This window comes from Bos indicus x Bos taurus, chromosome 13 (genome assembly GCF_003369695.1).
Source record: "Bos indicus x Bos taurus breed Angus x Brahman F1 hybrid chromosome 13, Bos_hybrid_MaternalHap_v2.0, whole genome shotgun sequence".
In the NCBI taxonomy this organism is placed as follows: domain Eukaryota; kingdom Metazoa; phylum Chordata; class Mammalia; order Artiodactyla; family Bovidae; genus Bos; species Bos indicus x Bos taurus.
The window spans coordinates 60747615-60768126 of record NC_040088.1 but is presented as its reverse complement, the minus strand read 5'-3'; positions in this window follow the sequence as shown (position 1 = coordinate 60768126).

The window sequence follows — 20512 nt, the reverse complement described above, 5'->3', positions numbered from 1 at the left end:
GGAGAGCTGGGCGGGCTGGAGGGGAGCGGCAGCCCAAAGGCTGAGCGGGTGTCATAGTCCTTTTAAGACGAGATCTCTTCAGGCTTCGTTTCAGGGAGTTCATTCAGCTGCTGCGCAGAAGGCAGGCTTGAAGACCAGAAGGTGCCCCAAAGAGATGGGACGAGATTAGAGGCCCTAACAAGAGTTTGTATGAAAAGATAAGGAGGTACCAACCACAGGCCAGGGTATCAGAAGAAACTGTACAGAGAAGGAGACTGAGGAGCAGCATATTTAAAAGAGGGGAAAACGGGGCTCCAGGATTTATGTCTTCAGCTCTTGCCCATCTAACAGTCCAGTGTGGGACTTCCAAGTGGGTTTACCCCCGTTCCAGGCCTGAAGATGGCAGTTCTTCAACACAGGGTTTCCAAGGTCAGCCAAGCCGTGGCCAGGCCAGACTGTAAGAAAGGGGGAAAGAGTTGAGTCCAGGACCAGAAGTTCCCTGGTAAGCAAGTGAATCAGAAGTTGCTCCCAAGAGACTTCCCTGATGGTCCGGTGGCTAAGACCCAGTGCTCCCAGTACAAGGGGCCTGAGTTTGATCCCTTGTCAGGGAAATAGACCCCACATGCTGCAACTAAGACCTGATGCAATCAAATAAATAAATACATTTTTTTAAATTGCTTCCAAAACTTGCACACAGGCTCCATTAATAAGCACTGAGTCACGTGGCTAATCTTTGCTGTAAAGATTCAGGCAGGATTCAGGCAGGGGAGTGGGAAACACAGTCCCTGGAAATGCAGCCAAGATCTCCAGCACCATTCTAATACTAAGGAAGAATGGGAGGATGGAGTTTGGCAGACAACTAGGAGTCTTCACCACTGCTTTTCTTCACTAGTGATGCCTTCTTTTTTTTTTTTTTTACAAAACCAAGTACCCAGCTCATTGCTAGACTAGATTAGTGTTTATTTCAAATTGTGATTAAGATATGTGAATTGCTTACGTACTTACCTTGTATAATAAAAAATTACCATTAACCTGTTAGTGTATAATCTGTTTTCTGAATTTTTTGATATTACATTAATATGAAATAAGTAGACCTTAATAGGCAGTGCACATACTTAATATTTGGTTTTTTTCTCTTTTAATGTGTATGTAAGTGTTGGAAGCAAAAGAGTGGTAAGCAGGTCCAATGATATATAAGAGAGTAATATAGGAAAGAATTAGTACATTTCATTTATTAGATTCCCACTATTTTCATCTGTACTGTCACTGTGGAGGGCCTGGTTTCAATCCTTGGCTCAGGGAACTAAGATCCCACATGCCTCACAGCATGGCCCAAAAAAAAAAAAAAATTATTTTCAGGTATAAGATTGCTTTGAAAAAATAACTACAACCGTGTGAGATAACCATTTTTTTCTCTACTACCTTCTCAACAAATTTAAAAAAGCCGAGAGTGCAGTTGCCAAAGAAAGGCATCTTGATTTTTCTGAAGTGGGATGGCTTGTGGTTTGCTGTTGCTAAAAGCAAGTAAGATATAAATATACATAAGTATGATATAGCCAACAGGCTGTGCTGTTGGCATTTGGTTGGAAAGAAAATTCAGGGCACACATAAGGTTCAAGATGACCTTCAAGGAGATCACAATGTCAGGATTCGGCCAGGTCATACACAAGGGAATAAAATGTAGACTGACAGTTAAAATCTTCCTTCCCCCAGTAATCTGGTGCCACCTCTGTCATAACTAGAAACAATAGCACAGGAAATATCTGGTCCTTTCACTGGGGATTGCCAGTTCCAACTTGGCTAATTGCTAGAGTTTCTGTAAAACAAGGACTACTTCAGAAACCTCATTATGAAAAGGGACATTTTCATTTTACAGGTCCACTAGGCAAGCATTGCCCATACCCAGATGTGACCTGGTCTCTGTTAGAAGAACTCTGGCAAGTTAAATAGGCTGTGTCTTATCCTTTGAAGCCACTAAGAGTGCCTCTAAGCTCACGGCAATGCTGGGAGGTGCCAGCGGCGACTCTCAGGATAAAGGTTTGTAAACAGGGAGGATGCTCCCTAACCCACAGTGTTATCACTGCAGTTGTTAACAAGATAAATACTCTCTACCTTAACTCTCCACGAACTCACTGCACAGTTTATTGAAGTCCCTGATACACTGTGCCAGGTGCCCAGGGTACTGTTCAGTGAGGGAGAAGAGTTCTGCAGATGGACGGAAGAGGACAGTCCCTGGGGAACAGTCCAGACCAGCTTCCAGAGAAGGAGCCAGGATATCCGGCCTAAAGATCAGGAAGGGCTCCCAACCACGGCTGCTGTAGCTGAAGCAGACAGGGAGCAAGCTGCTAGCATAGGTTGGACCCGGAAAACAATGGATGATTTACATGTGACTTCTGGTCACATGTTTAATTATTGGGTTGATAGGAATTAAACATTGAGGTAGGTTTAACAGCCAGATGTCTGAAGTACTTAAAAAGGGACTCAACATACTTTTTGGTCATAATTACAGTCTCGAATGCACAGAAGTTTGGTTTTATAAATGGGACCAAATATTAAATCCTACACTTGAAATGTTGAGATTTGCTAGATTTCTCTTTTTTACTAATTTAATTTATTTTGTTGCTCTGAGTCTTAGCTGTGGCACACGGGATCTTTGATCTTCATTCTGATATGGGATTTTTTCATTGGCAGCATTCAAACTCTTAGTTGCAGCATGTGGGATATAGTTCCCTGACCAAGGGTTGAACCCTGGGCCTCCTGCATTGGGAGTGCAGAGTCCTAGCCACTGGACCACTAGGGAAATCCCTACATTTATAAACAAAATAAATATATAACTTGACCTTAAGAGAAAAGAATTTGATTTTTTTGATATTGCCTAAATGAACGACTGTTTCAAAAATCAGAGTAAACACCCAAATGCACTCCTTGTGGACACAACTATCCTTAGAGACACCAAAAATTTCTTCTTTAACACCAGGACAGTACTAAGCAAAAAACTATGGGATCCCTTGCTCTTGTAACCCTTATAGTCTATCAGGGGAGAACAGACAGTAATGAGGCAATAGTGGATGTAAAAGGGACACGCAAAAGTAGGGTTGTGGACTTCCCTGGTGGTCCAGAGGTCAACACTCCATACTCCCAATGCAGGGGCCCCAGGTTCGATCCCTAGTCAAGGGAACTAGACCACACATGCCACAACTAAGAGTTTGCACTCTGAAGCTAAAGATCCCACATGTTGCAAAGAAGACCAGGTGCAGCCAAATGAATTAATCAATTAATTTTTTTAAAAAGTACAACTGGAGCTTGAGTAATGGGGCATCTAGACTGGGAGTCAGAGAAGTGAGGACAAGCATGAGTTGGTCCAGCAGATGGAGTCGGGTAGGTGGTTCTGTCCAAGCAGAAGAAAAGAAATGGGACAGCCATGGCTACCAGTAATTCAGCATTCCTGAGTCAAAACTTGAGTGGGAAACAGGTACAGATGAAACCAGATAAGTAGACAGAGGCCGGATCAGAGGCCGGATCATGAAGGGACTTGTGTCCCAGGGAAAGGCATTTGTTTTAACCTGTAGGCAGTGGTGAGACATTAAAGAATTTCCATCCGATTTGATCCAATTTGCCTGTTACAGAGTTCACACTGGGAGAACGAAAGCAAACTGAGATGAAAGACAGGAAAACGATTGAAGTCCAGGTAAGAGATAGTGGAGAGGGAGAGGGAAAATGAAAGCAGAAAACATAAGATCAGGCTAAGGGTGAAATTAGTGCCTGAAGTACACATTCTCTTGGGCCATGTACACCTTGCCGCAAAATTTATCAGACAGAACAGACAGGAGGGAAGAAGGGGCGGGAGGCTGAGTCAGGAATTGAGATGAGAGTTTGGGCTAGAGGTGGGTTTCAGGCATCACAGGAAAATAGATGATCATTGAAGCCAGGGGTATAAATGGAATTTTCCAAAGACAGTATATAAATGGGAGGGGAGAGAACAGGGCTAAGGATAAAAAATGGGGAGAGTCTATACTGAAGGTGCAGGAAGAGGGAAAATAATCCAGACAAGGTGATTGAGAAAGTTCAGCACAAGAGGCAGGAAGTAATCCAGAAAGTGAGGAGTCCTGGTCTTAAGGGAGGGCAGGATATAAGGAGGCGGAGGAAGGTGAGCTCCAGGGTTAGAAGACCCATAAGACAAACACTCACATCATGAGGTCCCATCCAGCAAATATGTGGAAACCTCCCACCCTTACTTCTGTATCAGTAACATTTCTGATAAAAGTATAAAGGGGAAGAGAGTCTTCTCTGCTTTCCAGTCGCTTTCTGTTCTCTTTTGTTGTTGGTCAGTCACTAAGGCATGTCTGATCCTTTGCAACTCCATGGACTGCAGCATGCCAGGCTTCCCTGTCCTTCACAATCTCCCAGAGTTTACTCAAACTCATGTCCGTTGAGTCGGTGATGCCATCCAACCATCTCATCCTCTGTCGTCCCCTTCTCCTCTTGCCCTCAATCTTTCCCAGTATCAGGGTCTTTTCCGATGAGTCAGCCCTTCGCATCAGGTGGCCAAAATATTAGAGCTTCAGCATTAGTCCTTCCAATAAATCTTCAGAGTTGATTTCTTTTAGGATTGACTGGTCTGACCTCCTGGCTGTCCAAGGGGCTGTCAAGAGTCTTCTCCAGCACTACAATTTGAAAGCATCAATTCTTTGGCACTCAGCCTTCTTTATAATCCAGTTCTCACATCTGTACATGACTACTGAAAAAAACCATAGCTTTGATTATACGGATCTTTGTTGGCAAAGTGATGTCTCTGCTTTTTAATACACTGTCTAAGTTTGATAGCTTTCCTTCCAAAGAGCAAGAGTCTTTTAATTTTGTGGCTGCGATCACCATCTGTAGTGATTTTCGAGCCCAAAAAGATAAACTCTGTCACTGTTTCCACTTCTTCTCCATCTATTTTCCATAAAGTGATGGGATGGGATGCCATGATCTTAGATTTTTGAATGTTGAGTTTTAAGCCAGTTTTTGCACTCTCCTCTTTCACCCTCATCAAGAGGCTCTTTAGTTCCTCTTTGGTTTCTGCCACTTTGACCAACAAGTAGTCATTAGCCAATGAACCCTTGTATCGCATTGGACCCCCAATGACCAACTCTGCCTTAAGAAACTCTACCCTTCTTCAGCTTCTGTGATTTAGCCTTTGTGGTTTTCTCCCCACACCTCCCTCTCTCTTACCTGCTGCCTTCCCCACCTTTCTCCTTCTCTTCTTGCTCTCACCCCCTCTCTGCAGGCATGTCTCAAGGCTCAGTGTTCACTCTATTGGTCTCATTCTACTCTCCTGGAATAATTCTGCCGGACTGATTTCATTTCCTTCTTCAGTGATCATTTTTTGGCTGATATTTCCTGGAAACCACAAAACACTGCTATTGTCGTTGTTCAATAAATCACTGCAGGGAGAGAATTGCTAGAAGTACACATCTTACATCCAGAAGCACAAATACACAGGCTGTACATACCTCAACCATTATGCCCCTGTTCTCTTTTTCTATTATTATTTTCAAGCAGCTCTAGGCAGCTTGGTGATTCCAAGCTTCTGGGACCATTGGCAGGAATAATAATGACTTATCCAACTGCAGCAACAAATCCAACCACACAACCAACATTTCTGCAAGTGACTTGGAAATTATGTATGGTCCTGCCTTTGAGAACTCACCCTGAGAATATACCAGACCCGCCAAGAAGTTACATTGTCAGCACCACTCATGCAAGTGGGTAACACAGCATTAGCCTCTTATTTCTATGAAAAGTAGTTCTATAATTTTATCATATTTCATCGATTCTAAGACTTACCTACTTTTCACATGATTACTTCTCAGAAATTGAAATGCATCTTACAGTTATAGTTAGCAGCACTTTTCTTTGTTATTAGAACATGAAATAATGATATGTTACAAGCTGTAGTCTTAAAGAGTTGATGGGATTGGGGTATGTGAAGAATAAGATGCAAAAGTAAATTAGTTTCATTCTGGGAGACAATAAGCACTGTGATTAAAAGGTAGGCTTAGAAATCACAGCTTGGGTTTAAATTTCAGTGTTGACACTTACTAGCTCTAAGAACGTGCAGAAGTTGCTTAATCCCTCTGAGTCTCCATTTTGCAACATGAAATTGGACTAAGGGACTAACAATATTTACCCCACAGGGTTTTGTGAGGTTGAAATGCTATTGTATGATGTGCTTAACTGTGCCTGGCACCTGGTAAACGCTCAGAACATCAGCTACATTCTATTCCTCTTACTTTTTCAAAAAGAAAAGAGGCAAGAAGCATAGGCACAGTATTAGATCCTTATTTTGAATGAATTAGGCAAACAACTCTCATTACAATCATGTAAGAGAAAGAATAAATGAATAGCCTGCGATTCAGAGTTGAATCAACAGGATAAGCAGATTCTCATACTTATAAATCATGAGCAAAGTTTCTACAGGCGACAGACAGGTCATGGTGACTCTACCACATACCATTCACGATCGGAAAATGCACACATTACATACGAAACCCAAATTCACCCTGTAGGAGGTCCACCATCCCTCCATGAGAGCCCTGTCTGCTTCTGCAGCTACCAAGGTAATCATCTTAGTCAAAGTGAGATATTTACCAAAAATACTTGGTTTTTCTTTTAAGGAAGAAATTACAAAGTGCTCTAAGATATAGTCTGGGGCTGCCCTGGTGGCTCAGTGGTAAAGAATCCACCTGCCAATACAGGTGACACGTGTTCGATCCTTGGTCAGGGAAGATCACACATGCCCAGGAGCAACTAAGTCCGTGCACCACAACTGTTGAGCCTGCGCTCTAGAGCCTGGGAGCTGCAACTGCTGGAGGCTACATGCCCGAGAACCCATGCTGCACAACAAGAGAAGCCACTGCAATGAGAAGCCTGAGCACCGTGACCAGAGAGAAGCCCCACGCTTTGCAACTAGAGAAAAGCCCGTGCAGCAACAAAGACCCAGCACAGCCAAAAATAAAATAAAGATATAGTCTGATTTTAGTAAGTATACATATGTTCATAGAAAAAGCACTGAAAGGATACATATCAAGTTGCTAACTGGATAGCAGGCTTGTGAAATTTTTGTGTTCTCTTTTCATTCTATTTTGTTCTTTTTTAAAAATTTTTTTGTATTCACTGCTTTTAAATTTCTTAATAATTGAAATGAGTTGCCTTTGTAAAACATTTTTTTCTTAATCTTTTTCTTTTATAAAGGAAAAAGAAGTGATCTGTTTTCAATAGGGTTTAAGAGAGATTCTCTTTAGCCAGCGTCCCAGAGGTTATTTTTGTGAATTTAAACACACGTAGGAGAAATTGTATTTCTTATGAAGTCTTTTCAAGAGTCCCCAAAAGGCTTTGTAGGACCGACACACAGTGGTGATACATTCATACTAACTAAATGAAAAGTCCACTCTAGTAATTCACAGGAAAACAGGACTTTCTAAGCAGGCATAAGTGAACCCAATGTAGAAGAGACAAGATAATCAGCTTACACAAACCCAGCTTGTGATAACTGTTTTCTTTTGCAATGAAGAACTGTCCTTGTAAAATTACAGAGCAATGCAAAGCAACATTAATATCTGTCATCCAGCATGTCTTAGCAAATAGACAAACAGCAGTAGTGGAAATGAGCTTCTTTCCTAATCTTGTCTGTGTTCCTTCATGTGTGGGCTAAGCTGCTATAACAAAGAGACCCCCAAATGATGACTCAAACAGTGAGAACTAGATTGTATAGCCCCACCTGCTGCAAAAAAGGCTGGTCCTCATCATCTGTACCTGCTAAAAGTTCAGGAAGAGTGGGGTACGCAACAAAAAGAAAAGGGGCACTTGTTGCTGTTGTTGTTCAGTTGTTAAGTCGTGTGCAACTCTGCAACCTTATGGACTATAGCATGCCAGGCTTCCCTGTCCTTCACTAGCTCCTGGAGTTTGCTTAAACTCATGTCTGTTGAGTTGGTGATGCCATCCGACCATCTCATCCTCTGTCACTCAGACGCTTCTCTTCCTGCCCTCTGTCTTTCCCAGCATCAGGATCTTTTCCAATGAGTTGGCTCTTCGCATTAGGTGGCCAAAATATTGGAGCTTCAGCTTCAGCCTCAGTCCTTCCAATGAATATTCAGGGTTGATTTCCTTTAGGATTGACTGGTTTGATCTGCTTGATGTTCAAGGAACTCTCAAGAATCTTCTCCAGCACCACGGTTCAAAAACATCAATTCTTCAGTGCTCAGCCTTCTTTAGGATTCAGTTCTCACATCTGTACATGACTACTGGAAAAACCATAGCTTTGACTATTGGAGACTAGCAAATAGTTGCAATTTCTGCTGCAAAGAGTAATCTTTAATGGCATATTTCTATTTTGAAATTTTGCATTCTTTTCTGTCCACCCACTTTCAGAATAAAACTGATAAATATTTCAGGTGCGACCGCCAAGCAGTGCTGGCAGCCTCAGGCACCATTTCCTCACTGGGAGAGTCAGGGAACAGACTCTCCCCTCGAGCCTCTCGAGGGAGGGACTCTCTGCCAGCACCTCGGTCTCAGCCCAGGGATACTGATTGCAGACTTCTGGCCTCCAGAACTGTGACAGAATACATTCCTGTTGTTTTGAGCCACCTCAGTAACTTTACAGCAGGAAATTAATACAGTGACTTTATCTTTGACTTCAGTCTTGGAAATTTTTTCATAGCCACAGCCCTTGGCCATAATGTTCCAACCTGATTCTAGGATTACCCAGACACTGGAGTTAGCAACTTGAATTTAGGGGAGCATTTATCTAAGAAAAATAAATCTCTAACTCTCTCTAGGCAAAAGGAATGGGTTATAATTGATATCCAGAGTTTCATAAAAATCAGAATAAACCCAGGTGCCCTGGTTGGGGAATCTGAGGTTGGAAAGAGGGAAGAAAATTCCCCAAGTTCATTTTCACTCATTAACTCATTCTGTAAATATTCACTGGACACCTGCCATGGGCCAGGCTCTGTGCTCTGAACTGGGAAAACAATGATGGATAAGATAAAGTTCCTCGAGGGATGCCATCTAGTTCAGCTTTCAGTGAAAAAGAGAAAAAAAGAAAGAAAGCCTAAGATGAAGTAAATAAATTTGAGAAGCCCACTTTATGAAAAGATGCAGAAAAACAAACAAACAAAAAAACGCTTCGTTACACCTCTCCAAACATTTTAACATCATAACATTTGTTCATTTTGTCTAATGTTTTATGAAAAAAGAAAACCTGCCTGAATGTGGAAATTAATCCAGGAGAAGGTCAGCATATCACCTGACACAGAAGAGGCCCTCAGGGCAGACACAGAAATGAAACATCCCAAACACAAGGTATTATGAGGGAACATGAAGACTGAGCAGATGCATTTGCTTACTATTACCCTGTATTTCTCAAAGGATCTCAAGATCCTATAAAAGACAAAAGCGTGTATAGAGTTTCTTAATTTCTAAAGCTGAACTCTCTTTAGCAGCTGGATCAAATGAATGAAAAACTAAATCATCACGTTCACCAATCTACATAAAACCATTTTCCTCTATTGAAAGCTTACCGTCATACAAATTTTACTCTAGGTTTAAAAAAATCGGAAGCTGACACAATTATCTTCCTACATGGAGGGCAGGAGACTCATAATCATCTAGGGGGCAAACCTAAATTACCCAAAGGATTCGGCTACATAATCAAATTATCCAGTTCAAAGGGCAAGCTATATAATTCAAGACCATCAAGAAAAAGAAAAGTCCCACTGTATGGCCGTATAAGTTTCCATGGCTTCATATTTTCCTGTGGAATTGCCTTGATTCTTCATTTTATTTTGCATCTTTAGACACAATCAGTAGGAATTTTTTTCATTGGAGAGTGGCAAAGTGACAAGCAATCCTGCTAAAGAAATCTAATATCACACATCCTGACAAATCTCTTTGGACTTTTCCTCACTTCATTCAGAGATTCAGAAGTGTCTGACAGACTGGTAGGCCGGCCGGCAAGAATCTTATTTGCCTGAGGGCCTGAATAGCTTCCTGGGAAATTCTACCACCCAAGGGAAGCGCACAAAGGTCAGTCTAAGCTTGGCCCAGGAAAAAAGCCTCCCCGGTCCCAGAGGAAGGGTGATTCTGAGTGCAGCCCTGGTCTGTGAATTAGATTTGTCCAGCAGCCCAGCCCTCACAGTCTCAGAATCCCAGAGAGGTACAGAAAGAAAGTAAAAAAAAAAGCCACAACAGCATTTTTAGCTAGAATTAGCTGATCAACTGTAACATCACTAAAAAGGAGTAGCCAGATATTAATATTATGGTCATAATGAGAAGCATTAGGGACTGTTCTGCACCATCTATAAAGTATTCTCGCACCTCATAATAATAACAACAATAACTGAAGCAGAATCGAATCAAGGCTCTGGACGTCATTATGACCAATTTCCAGGAAACTCAGGGAACAGAGGAGAATTTTGAACTGCACCCTGATGGTACAAGCGGCCAAATCTAATATGTGGAAAATTCCATGGGAAAAATGAGCAGTTTCCTTCAACAAATACATAGTTTTTGAAAGGAGTAAGTGAGAATTATTGTTGATGACTCAAGAGACTCAACTTGTTGTTCAGTCACTGAGTCGTGACTGACTCATTGTGACCCCATGGACTGCAGCATACCAGGCTTCCCTGTCCATCATCAACTCCCAGAGCTTGCTCAAACTCATATTTGTCAAGTCAGTGATACCATCCAACCATCTCATCCTCTGTGGCCCCTTCTCCTCCAGCCTTCAGTCTTTCCCAGCATCAGGGTCTTTTCTAATGAGTCAGTTCTTCGTATCAGGTGGCCAAAGTATTAGAGCTTCAGCTTCAGCATCAGTCCTTCCAATGAATATTCAGGACTAATTTCCTTTAGGATTGACAGGTTTGATCTCCTTGCAGTCCAAGGGACTCTCAAGAGTCTTCTCCAACGCCACAGTTCAAAACCATCAATTCTTCGGCGCTCAGCTTTCTTACGGTCCAACTCTCGCACCCACACATGACTACTGGAAAAACTACAGCTTTGACTAGACAGACCTTTGTCGGCCAAGTAATGTCTCTGCTTTTTAATATGCTGCCTACATTTATCATAGTTTTTCTTCCAAGGAGTAAGCGTCTTTTAATTTCATGGCTGCAGTCACCATCTGTAGTGATTTTGGAGCCCAAGAAAATAAAGTCTCTCACTGTTTCCATTGTCTCTCCGTCTATTTGCCATGAAGTGAAGGGACCAGATGCCTTGATCTTCGCTTTTTGAATGTTGAGTTTTAAGCCAGCTTTCTCACTCTCCTCTTTCACTTTCATCAAGAAACTCTTTAGTTCCTCTTCCTTTTCTACCATATGGGTGGTGTCATCTGCATATCTGAGGTTATTGATATTTCTCCTGGCAGTCTTGATTCCAGCTTATGTTTCATCCAGAGACTCAACTGAGGTGAAGTGAAAGTCGCTCAGTTGCGTCTGACTCTTTGTGATCCCATGGTCTATACATGGAATTCTCATGGAATTCTCCAGGCCAGAATATTGGAGTGGGAAGCCTTTCCCTTCTCCAGGAGATCTTCCCAACCCAGGGATCGAACCCAAGTCTCCCGCATTGCAGGCAGATTCTTTACCAGCTGAGCCACAACCAAATATTCGTGTGGACCTTCTTTAGATCCTGTTTCAAACAAACCATCAGTACAAAGAAGTTCTTGAGACACTTGGATAAAACTGAACACGGACTGAAAATACATAGAGAGTATATAAGGAATATACTTATTGTTAAATACTTATTATTTTTTATCTTTTAAATATGATAATGTTGTGCTCATATTAGGGCAAGAGGTCCTTCCCTTTTAAAGATAATAATGAAGCACTTAAGGGTAGCTCAGCTGGTAAAGAATCTGCCTGCAATGTGAGACACCTGGGTTTGATCCATGGGTTGGGAAGTTCCCCTGGAGAAGGGAAAGGCTACCACTCCAGTATTCTGGCCTGGAGAATTCCATGGACTTTATAGTCCATGGGGTCACAAAGAGTCAGACACGACTGAGCAACTTTCACTTTCACTAAGGGTAAAATAATTTGATGTCTGGGATTTGTTTTTAAATATTCCATTGGCGGGGGACACTTTCTTAGTGGTGCAGTGGAGAAGAATCTTCCTGCTAGTGCAGGTGACATGGGTTCAATCCCTGACCCAGGATGATTCCACATGCCACGGAGCAACTAAGCCCATGCACCACAATACTGAGCTCTTTCCTAAGGTGCTTTTCTGAACTGCCTTCCATGGCTAGCTCAAATCCTGCATGCATGCATGCTCAGTCATGTCCAACTCTTTTGCAATCCTATGAACTATATATAGCCCACCAGGCTCCTCTGTCCATGGAATTTCCCAGGCAAGAATACTGGAATGGGTTGACATTTCCTCCTCTAGGGGATCTTTCCAAATCAGGGATCAAACTCAAATTTCTTGGGTCTCCTGCATTGGCAGGTGTTTTTTTTTTTTTTTTTTTTTATAACCACTGAGCCACCTGGGAAGCTGAGCATCCTTCTTTAAAGCTTTAGATAGTCCCCAGATACCATGAGCCTCTCCCCTTCTCTGGACTCTCCTAGCACACATCTGTTGGCATTTGTCATAGCTCAGTTTGTTTCATTGGTTAATTTCTTAGGGTTTTGCATCCTCAGTGGGATTTAAGGCTCTCACATAGCAGGACACACATTGGCTTTTTTTATTCTCTCTTTTTTTTTCGTTGATTATTTTTTTTAATTGGAGTATAATTGCTTTATAGGGCTCCCCTGGTGGCTCAGACAGTAAAGAATCTCCCTGCAATGCAGGAGACACAGGAGATGCAGGTTCGATTGCTGGATTGGGAAGATCCCCTGGAGAAGGAAACGGCTACCCACTCCAGTATCCTCACCTAGAGAATTCCATGGACCGAGGAGCCTGGTGGGCCACAGTCCATGGGTCACAAACAGTCAGACATGACTGAGCGACTAACACACTAATACACACAATTGCTTCACAATGTTGTGTAAAGTTTTTGCTACACGACAAAGTGAACCAGTTATATGTTCACATTTATCTCCTCCCTTTTAGACCTCCCCCACCCCACCCCATCTTACCCATCTAGGTCATCACAGAACACTGAGCTGAGCTCCCTGTGCTATACAGCAGCTTCCCATTAGCTATCTATTTTACACATGGTAGCATATATATATATGTCAATGCTACTCTCTCAATTTGGTTTTCTTGTTTGTTGTTTTGTGTGTGTGTGTCTGTGTATGTGTGTTTTGGTTGGCTACTGCTATTTTATTTTATTTTATTTTTTTTGCCTCATTGCATGGCTTGCAGAATCTTAGTTCCCTGATAAGTGAAACCACCAAGTCCTAACCACTGGACAGCCAGGGACTTCCCGGTTTTTTATTCTCTTGATGCAACAACTTTACCCCAGAATCTCTCCTAAATAATCTTGAGTAATTAGTATATCATGGAGATGTCTGTTTAAAAGCCCTGACCTAAAAAATAACACATTGAAACAAGAATCTGGAAACCTGAGCTAGTCCTTGCATTAGTCAGAGGTGCAAGTGACAGAAAATTTGGAATGTACTGATTCAAATAACTGGAAAGTTGAGGTGTAAATTCAGAGACCCAATGGGATTTTCACTTCCCTCTCCCCCTCTCCTTTTTCCATCTCTAAGCTCTGCTATTTGTAACAGACTCAGTTATTTTCAGCCAAGCTTAGAAAGCCTAAAAGAGAAGGTAATTTTTTTCTTGCAACATGCCTATAGATAAAAGGCATCTCTCAGTGAAAGATTCTAATTGGTCCAGATTTCAATTCAGTGTCCATCCTTCAGCCAATCACGGTGGCTAGAGCAATGGAGCATTACAGCTGGCCAGATCTGGCTCACATGTGGTTCCTGTGGCCAGTGGATAAGCAGACCCATGAGAACTTAATAAAGTTAGTTCTTAATGTCAGTCCCCTAGGTGACTGACAGTTCCCCAAGGGAAGGTTACCAAAAGAATGGGGGAAGGAATGCTGAGAAGAATCCTTCCATCCCCACCCCCACCTCCAAAAATGACCTCAACCACAGCCCTAGTTCTCACTTGACAAATGGTCCTTGGCCAGTTGTTTAATAACTTAATAATTGTCACATTTTGTTGCATTCTTACTATGTACCAGATAATATGTCAGAACTTTGTGATATAAGTATGTGTACATTTATAAAGGAATATAATGTCTATGCATTTATCTCTAACCCTGTGGACAAGGCTCATTTCACAGTTGAAAAAACAAAGATTTAAATAGTCCAGAGAACCTGTGTCTTAATTCAAAGGCTGCTATAACAAAGTACCATAGACGGGTCGGGTGGGGGTCAGAGGTTTATAAATAACAGATATTTATTTCTCAGGGCTTCCCTTGTGGCTCAGCTGGTAAAGAATTTGCCTGCAATGCGAGAGACCTGGGTTCGATCCCTGGGTTGGGAAGATCCCCTGGAGAAGAAAAAGTCTACCCACTCCAATATTCTGGCCTGGAGAATTCCACGGACTGTATAGTCCATGGGATCACAAAGAGTTGGATAGGACTAAGCAACTTTCACTTTCACTTCTTATTTCTCAAGTTCTGGAGCCTGGAAATCCAAGATCAAAGGGGCAGCATGGTGGAGTCCTGGTGACAGCCCTCTTCCGGTTGCAGAATACTGCCTCTTGGGTGTATCCTCATAGAAAGCAGAAAGAGAGCAAACTCTCTCTTGACTCTTAAAAGGCACTAATCCTGTTCCGAGGGCTCCACTCTCACAACCTCATCTAATCCTCCCAAAGGGCCCCCTCCTAACACCACTGCATTTCATGTTGTAATATATAAAATTTGAGGGGATACATTCAATCCATAACAAACTGCTCAATGCCACCTACGAGCTTTACAATTGCACATTTGTGCTTCGATTTCTCTCTATGTGGAGGTTCTTAACATCTCTCAGCCTCACAGAGATGTTTTAAACATAAAAAAGTATGCCAAGGTTTTTGAGAGGTAGATCTTTTTTGAAGATGCAGATCTTTCTGCATCTTCCCAAGGCTTCAAGGCCACCTCCTCCAGACCTCACCTGACTCCTCCACTGATGGGAGGGATGCTCCTTACCCTGGTCCCCTGGCAGCACACCCACAGTGTGCTCCTGGGCATACCACCTTCCCTTCCATATCATGGCCAGGGATATTCACTCCTCTATTAGCCAATAAGTTATTGAGAGAGGGAACCATCTCTCATTTAATTTCATATATAGAATATATTTAATCCACCCATGAAAGGTGTTTTGGGTTGTTTTTCTTTAGCCACACCCAGAGCAGCACACAAGATCTTAGTTCCCCAACCAGGGATCAAACCCATTGCCCCTGCAGTGGAAGTGCAGAGTCTTAACCATTAGACCACCAGGGCAGTCCCTTTGATAGGGTTTAAATAAACACGTTAAAAATGTTAAAATTAATACTTTTTAAAATTAATTGATATGTAAGTGAGAAGTTCCCCTTAAATTCAAGGCACAACTGTTTGAGTTTTTAATAAAAACACAAATGTGCACTATAGGAGGTCCCCAAAATACAGGACCAGTCTGCAAACCATTTGTTACTGATCCACAACAAAATTTGTTAAGAAATTGATAATAAGTACGTAGTAACTTTTATAACAATTTGGTAGATTATGTCTGTCTGTTGAATTAATAATAAAGAAAAAGTTAGACTTGTATTCTGTATGTCTTTGCTTTTTAGATGTATTTTTCTAACAACTCCTTTTTACTATATTTTATAAACAGTGCAAAATGGACTGGGAGGTAAAAAATAATAATAATAATTCTTCGCCAGAGATCATTTGACCAGTCCGATCTTGTCTAAACTTACTCAGGGCAGAAGGCCTTTCTCTGTTCCTGGCCAACCAGCCTCTCATGCTTTCACACCATCGAATTTCCACTTGCAGATCATTTCCTAACTTAACTATCTGTGTTCTGATCTGGGAAGGTTCTCCTGCTCTGTCAGTGGAGCTGGGGCATGACAGGCTTCAGCAAGGCTGACCTGGGTCTGAGGTTCAGTTTTCTGCAGAAGAAGGAACCTTCCATTTATGATCCCAGGATTCATTCATGAGTTTTTCTATTGCTCTGAGACATAAGGCAAGTGTAGTCTACTGCAGCCCACTCCCTGGAAGAGAGCTCCCTTTTTGACATTTAATAACTTGATTATCTAACTACAGTACATCCTATGTACCATTTCCTTGGAATAAATAACACTAGATTATGTAAATCCAAGTAAAGTAAAGGTTAATAAAGTTGCTGTAGAAAGCAGATCTCTGCTTTCCTATAAATCGTAAGTTTAGTAATAGAAGCAATAAGAATAATAATCACAATAATAGTGTAGCTAACAGTTACTGTGCACCTATTATATACCAAGCATTGGGTTAAGTGCCTTGCATAAATTACCTCATTTATTTGTCAAAATACCACTTAGAAAAGTAATATTATTCCCACGATACAGATGAAAAACTGAGGTATGGAGAGGTTAAGACACTCGTCCAAGAGACATGGCTAAAGAGGGGTTGGTTCATGATTAGATTCCTGCTGATGTGAACCTAGAGCCTGTATTCTTAACCACGTGGCTTATGGGGAGGAGGAAAATGAAGGGCATAAAGAAACAAAAAACAAATAGTGAAGTATGCTGATTTTTCAAATATGGGTGCTATATTTTTATGTCAAATACTATCCAACTGTTTATCTAAAATGATAAATTTACTTAAATTTATTTAATATTTAAATAAAGCAACATAGCATTGGGCTTCCCAGGTGGCGCTAGTGGTAAAGAACTTGCCTGCCAGTACAGGAGACCTAAGAAATACAGGTTCTATCCCTGGGTTGGGAAGATTCCCTGCAGGAGGGCATGACAATCCACTCCAGTATTCTTGCCTGGAGAATCCCTATGGACAGGGGAGCCTGGCGGGCTATAGTCATAGGGTCACTAAGAGTCAGACACGACTTAAGTGACTTCGCACACAGCATAGCATCCCTTCTGTATTTTTCAGTTCAGTTCAGTTCAGTCACTCAGTCGTGTCCGACTCTTTGCAACCCCATGAATCACAGCACGCCAGGCCTGCCTGTCCATCACAAACTCCCGCAGTTCACTCAGACTCATGTCCATCAAGTCAGTGATGCCATCCAGCCATCTCATCCTCTGTCGTCCCCTTCTCCTCCTGCCCCCAATCCCTCTCAGCATCAGTCTTTTCCAATGAGTCAACTCTTCGCATGAGGTGGCCAAAGTACTAGAGTTTCAGCTTTAGCATCATTCCTTCCAAAGAAGGTTGAATAAAACTAAAATCTGTCATGCTTATTGTAATTAGGACCACCTACATGCAGACTACAAGAAACCCACTTTAATATTAAGATGTAGTTTCGTGTAAAGTAAAACAATAGAAAAAGACATGGTATGCAAGCACTAGTCCCAAGAAAGCTGAAACAACCATACTAATATCAGCCGAAGCAGACTTCAGGTCAGGCCATCTCACCACAGAAAAAGAGAGACATTTCATATTGACAAAAGGTCAATTCACCACAAAGACATAGTGATTATAAATGTGTGCGTACCTAAAAACAAGGCGTTAAAATACATGAAGCAAAACTGACAGAAACAAAGGGATAAATAGACAAATCCTCATTTCCCATAGAAGACTTCAATACTCTCTATTCAGTAACTGACAGAACAAGTGTCAGAAAATCAGTAAAGATACATAAAACCTCACTATCAAAGTCAATCAAACTGACTCAGTTGACATTTATGGAAGGCACATCTAATAACCAGAATACACCTTTTTTAAAGTGACATGGAATATTCATCAGCAAAGATCATATACTAGGATATAAAATAAGTTTCAATGAATTTAAGAGGACTGAAATCATATACAGTATATTTGCCAACCATAACATAATTAAATTAGAAATTTATAAAAAAGAAATATGTGAAATATCCAATTATTTTAATATTAAGAAACATACCATAAAATAACTTGTGGTTCAAAGAAATGAAACAGAAATCAATATACTAGAAATATGCATAGAGTAAAATCAAAACTTGATTTTTTGACAAGATAAATAAAATTGATGAGCCTCTAGATAGACTGATCACAGGAAAAAGAAGATAAAACACAAATTATTAATATTAGAACTGAAAGCACAAACTACGTATTCTACAGATATCAAAAGGAGAATAGGGACTATTATGAAAAAATTAATGTCAACAAATGTGACAACTTAAATACAGTGGAAAAAGTTTTCTGAAAGATATAACTTACCAAAATTAATACAAAAGAAATAAAGAGTCTAAATAACCTTGTATCTACTCTTTTGTCTACTCTTGCCACTTCTATTCAACATTTTATTCAAGTTCTTAGTTACTGAAATAAAACAGATTGGAAAGAAGAAATAAAACCATCTTTGAACACAGATGAAATAATTATTAACATGCAGTCGTGAAGAATCCATAAAAATCTAATTCTGTTAGTTCAGTGCTCCTGGGGTTTTGTTTGTTTTGTTTTTTTGGTCACACCACGTGGCTTGCAGGATCTTAGTTCCCTGACCAAGAATGGAACCCGAGGCTGGGCAGTAAAAGTGCCAAGCCCTAACCACTGGACCACCAGGAAAGTCCCTGTGCTCCTAAGTCACTGGAGTTTGAAGTGTCGGGAAGGTTCCTCAATGAATAAACTTTATACGTTTGTCAGATACTATCATCTAAAAATTCCATTGACATGCAAGGCAATCAACTATATGAATATCTTTTGCTCCAGATATTTTTATCCGCCTATCTATAGATTTAACTAACATGCAAGTGAATGAATATATATGTAGAAATCAATGTTAAGACATTCCATGTAAAAATGTAGAGAAATATCTAAGAAATCTGAGTTTAGGAACCAAAATTCAGAGATTCTAGACCCTTCCTAAGTAATATGCCCAGAACAAAACTGATGGTATCAGAAAAGGAGTAGCCTGGTTTCTGTCTTCAGTTTATGACTGTGTAGGAAAAAGGAAATAAATTTGGAGAATGGATTCCATACTTTCTAAACCCTTTCTTAACACATTAAGTTACATGTTTTACTAAATGCTTTAGAAACATATGTAATAAATTAACTAATAGTATGTCACAGGTTTTACCACAATTAAATAAACAAAATTTTAATTGTAGAAAAATGTGTTTTACAGTAAAACACGTTCATATAAAGTCAAGAGCTTACCCTTTGACCTAATAATTCTATTCCTGGATTTTAGCCTAAAGAAATACAAGATTCCTGGATTGTTTATGTACAAAAGTGTTCAATGTAACATTTTTTTATAACAATGAAAGAATGGATTCTGCCTGGATGTCCAACAAAAGTTAACCAGAGTTCAACCATAGGACAGACTATTACGTAGACGTATATGAGATACAGAAAGATGCAATAATACAGGGAAAGTAATCATTGCTAACATTTATTGAGTACTTTTTGAAAGCCAGGAATGGTGTTAAGGGCTTCACACACGTTAGCTCTTTCCATCTTCATAAGAGTCCTGTTGGAAAAAGCCCTTTCATTGCTCCCATTTTAGGAATGAGAAAGTCATGTGCAGAAAGATTACTAACTTGTCCAAAGTTACATGGAGAGTGAGGAAGCTGGCATTTGAACCCAAGCAGTAATATTCTGGAATGTGCCTGCATTTTGCCAGTGTTAAACCAAAAGTGCAGAGTGCAAAAATTATAGAAAGTGATCATCCCTCCCACATTTTCAAAAAGGAAGGAGAGGGACAGAGGGGGAATAAAATGCATCAGAAGATTAACAACGATTTTATCTGGGTGGGGAGATCATGGGCTTTTTCCTTTCTACTCTCTGCATATTCTAGTTTTTCAGCAATATAAATGCATGATCCTCTGAGTTTAAAAGGAGATGGCCCTCCCCTGCAAGCCTGCACCTGAGAGCACGGGCTGTGGCCATCATGCTGCCCAGGAGAAACTTACCTGAGGCAAGGTGAGGGTTCAGTCCTCGGTGCTGAAGACTTGTTCACTTTGCCTGCACTATGCCCTCCCCTCTTGTCTCACTTTCTGTGACCCATGCCCTCATTAGCTCCATTCCATTTCCCAGCTTGTGAATCCCTTTGAGGAAAACCACCTAGTGTAATTCACCTTTCCATACCCTCTCCAGGCCTGGACCAGAGCTTCACATGTGCTGGGTTGGCCAAAAATTTCGTTCAGGTTTTTTCATTGCATTTTATGGAGAAATCATGACGAACCTTTTGGCCAATCCAATAATTTCCATATAATTCAATAACTAAAATCTTGAAAAGCCAAGATGCTGTGATCAGAAGAGAAAATCTCCCAGAACAAAACATATGACTGCACTTCATAGGGGAGGACATCTTCTCTGACAAGTTCGATAAGATCCTGCTCCAAGAAGGCATGAGGATAAGGTCCTAGCCCTGCACTGCCCAGTTCCCTCTTGTGGGGTGGGATGGGGGGCGCAGTGGGGAACACAGAACACAGACATCACTCCCCC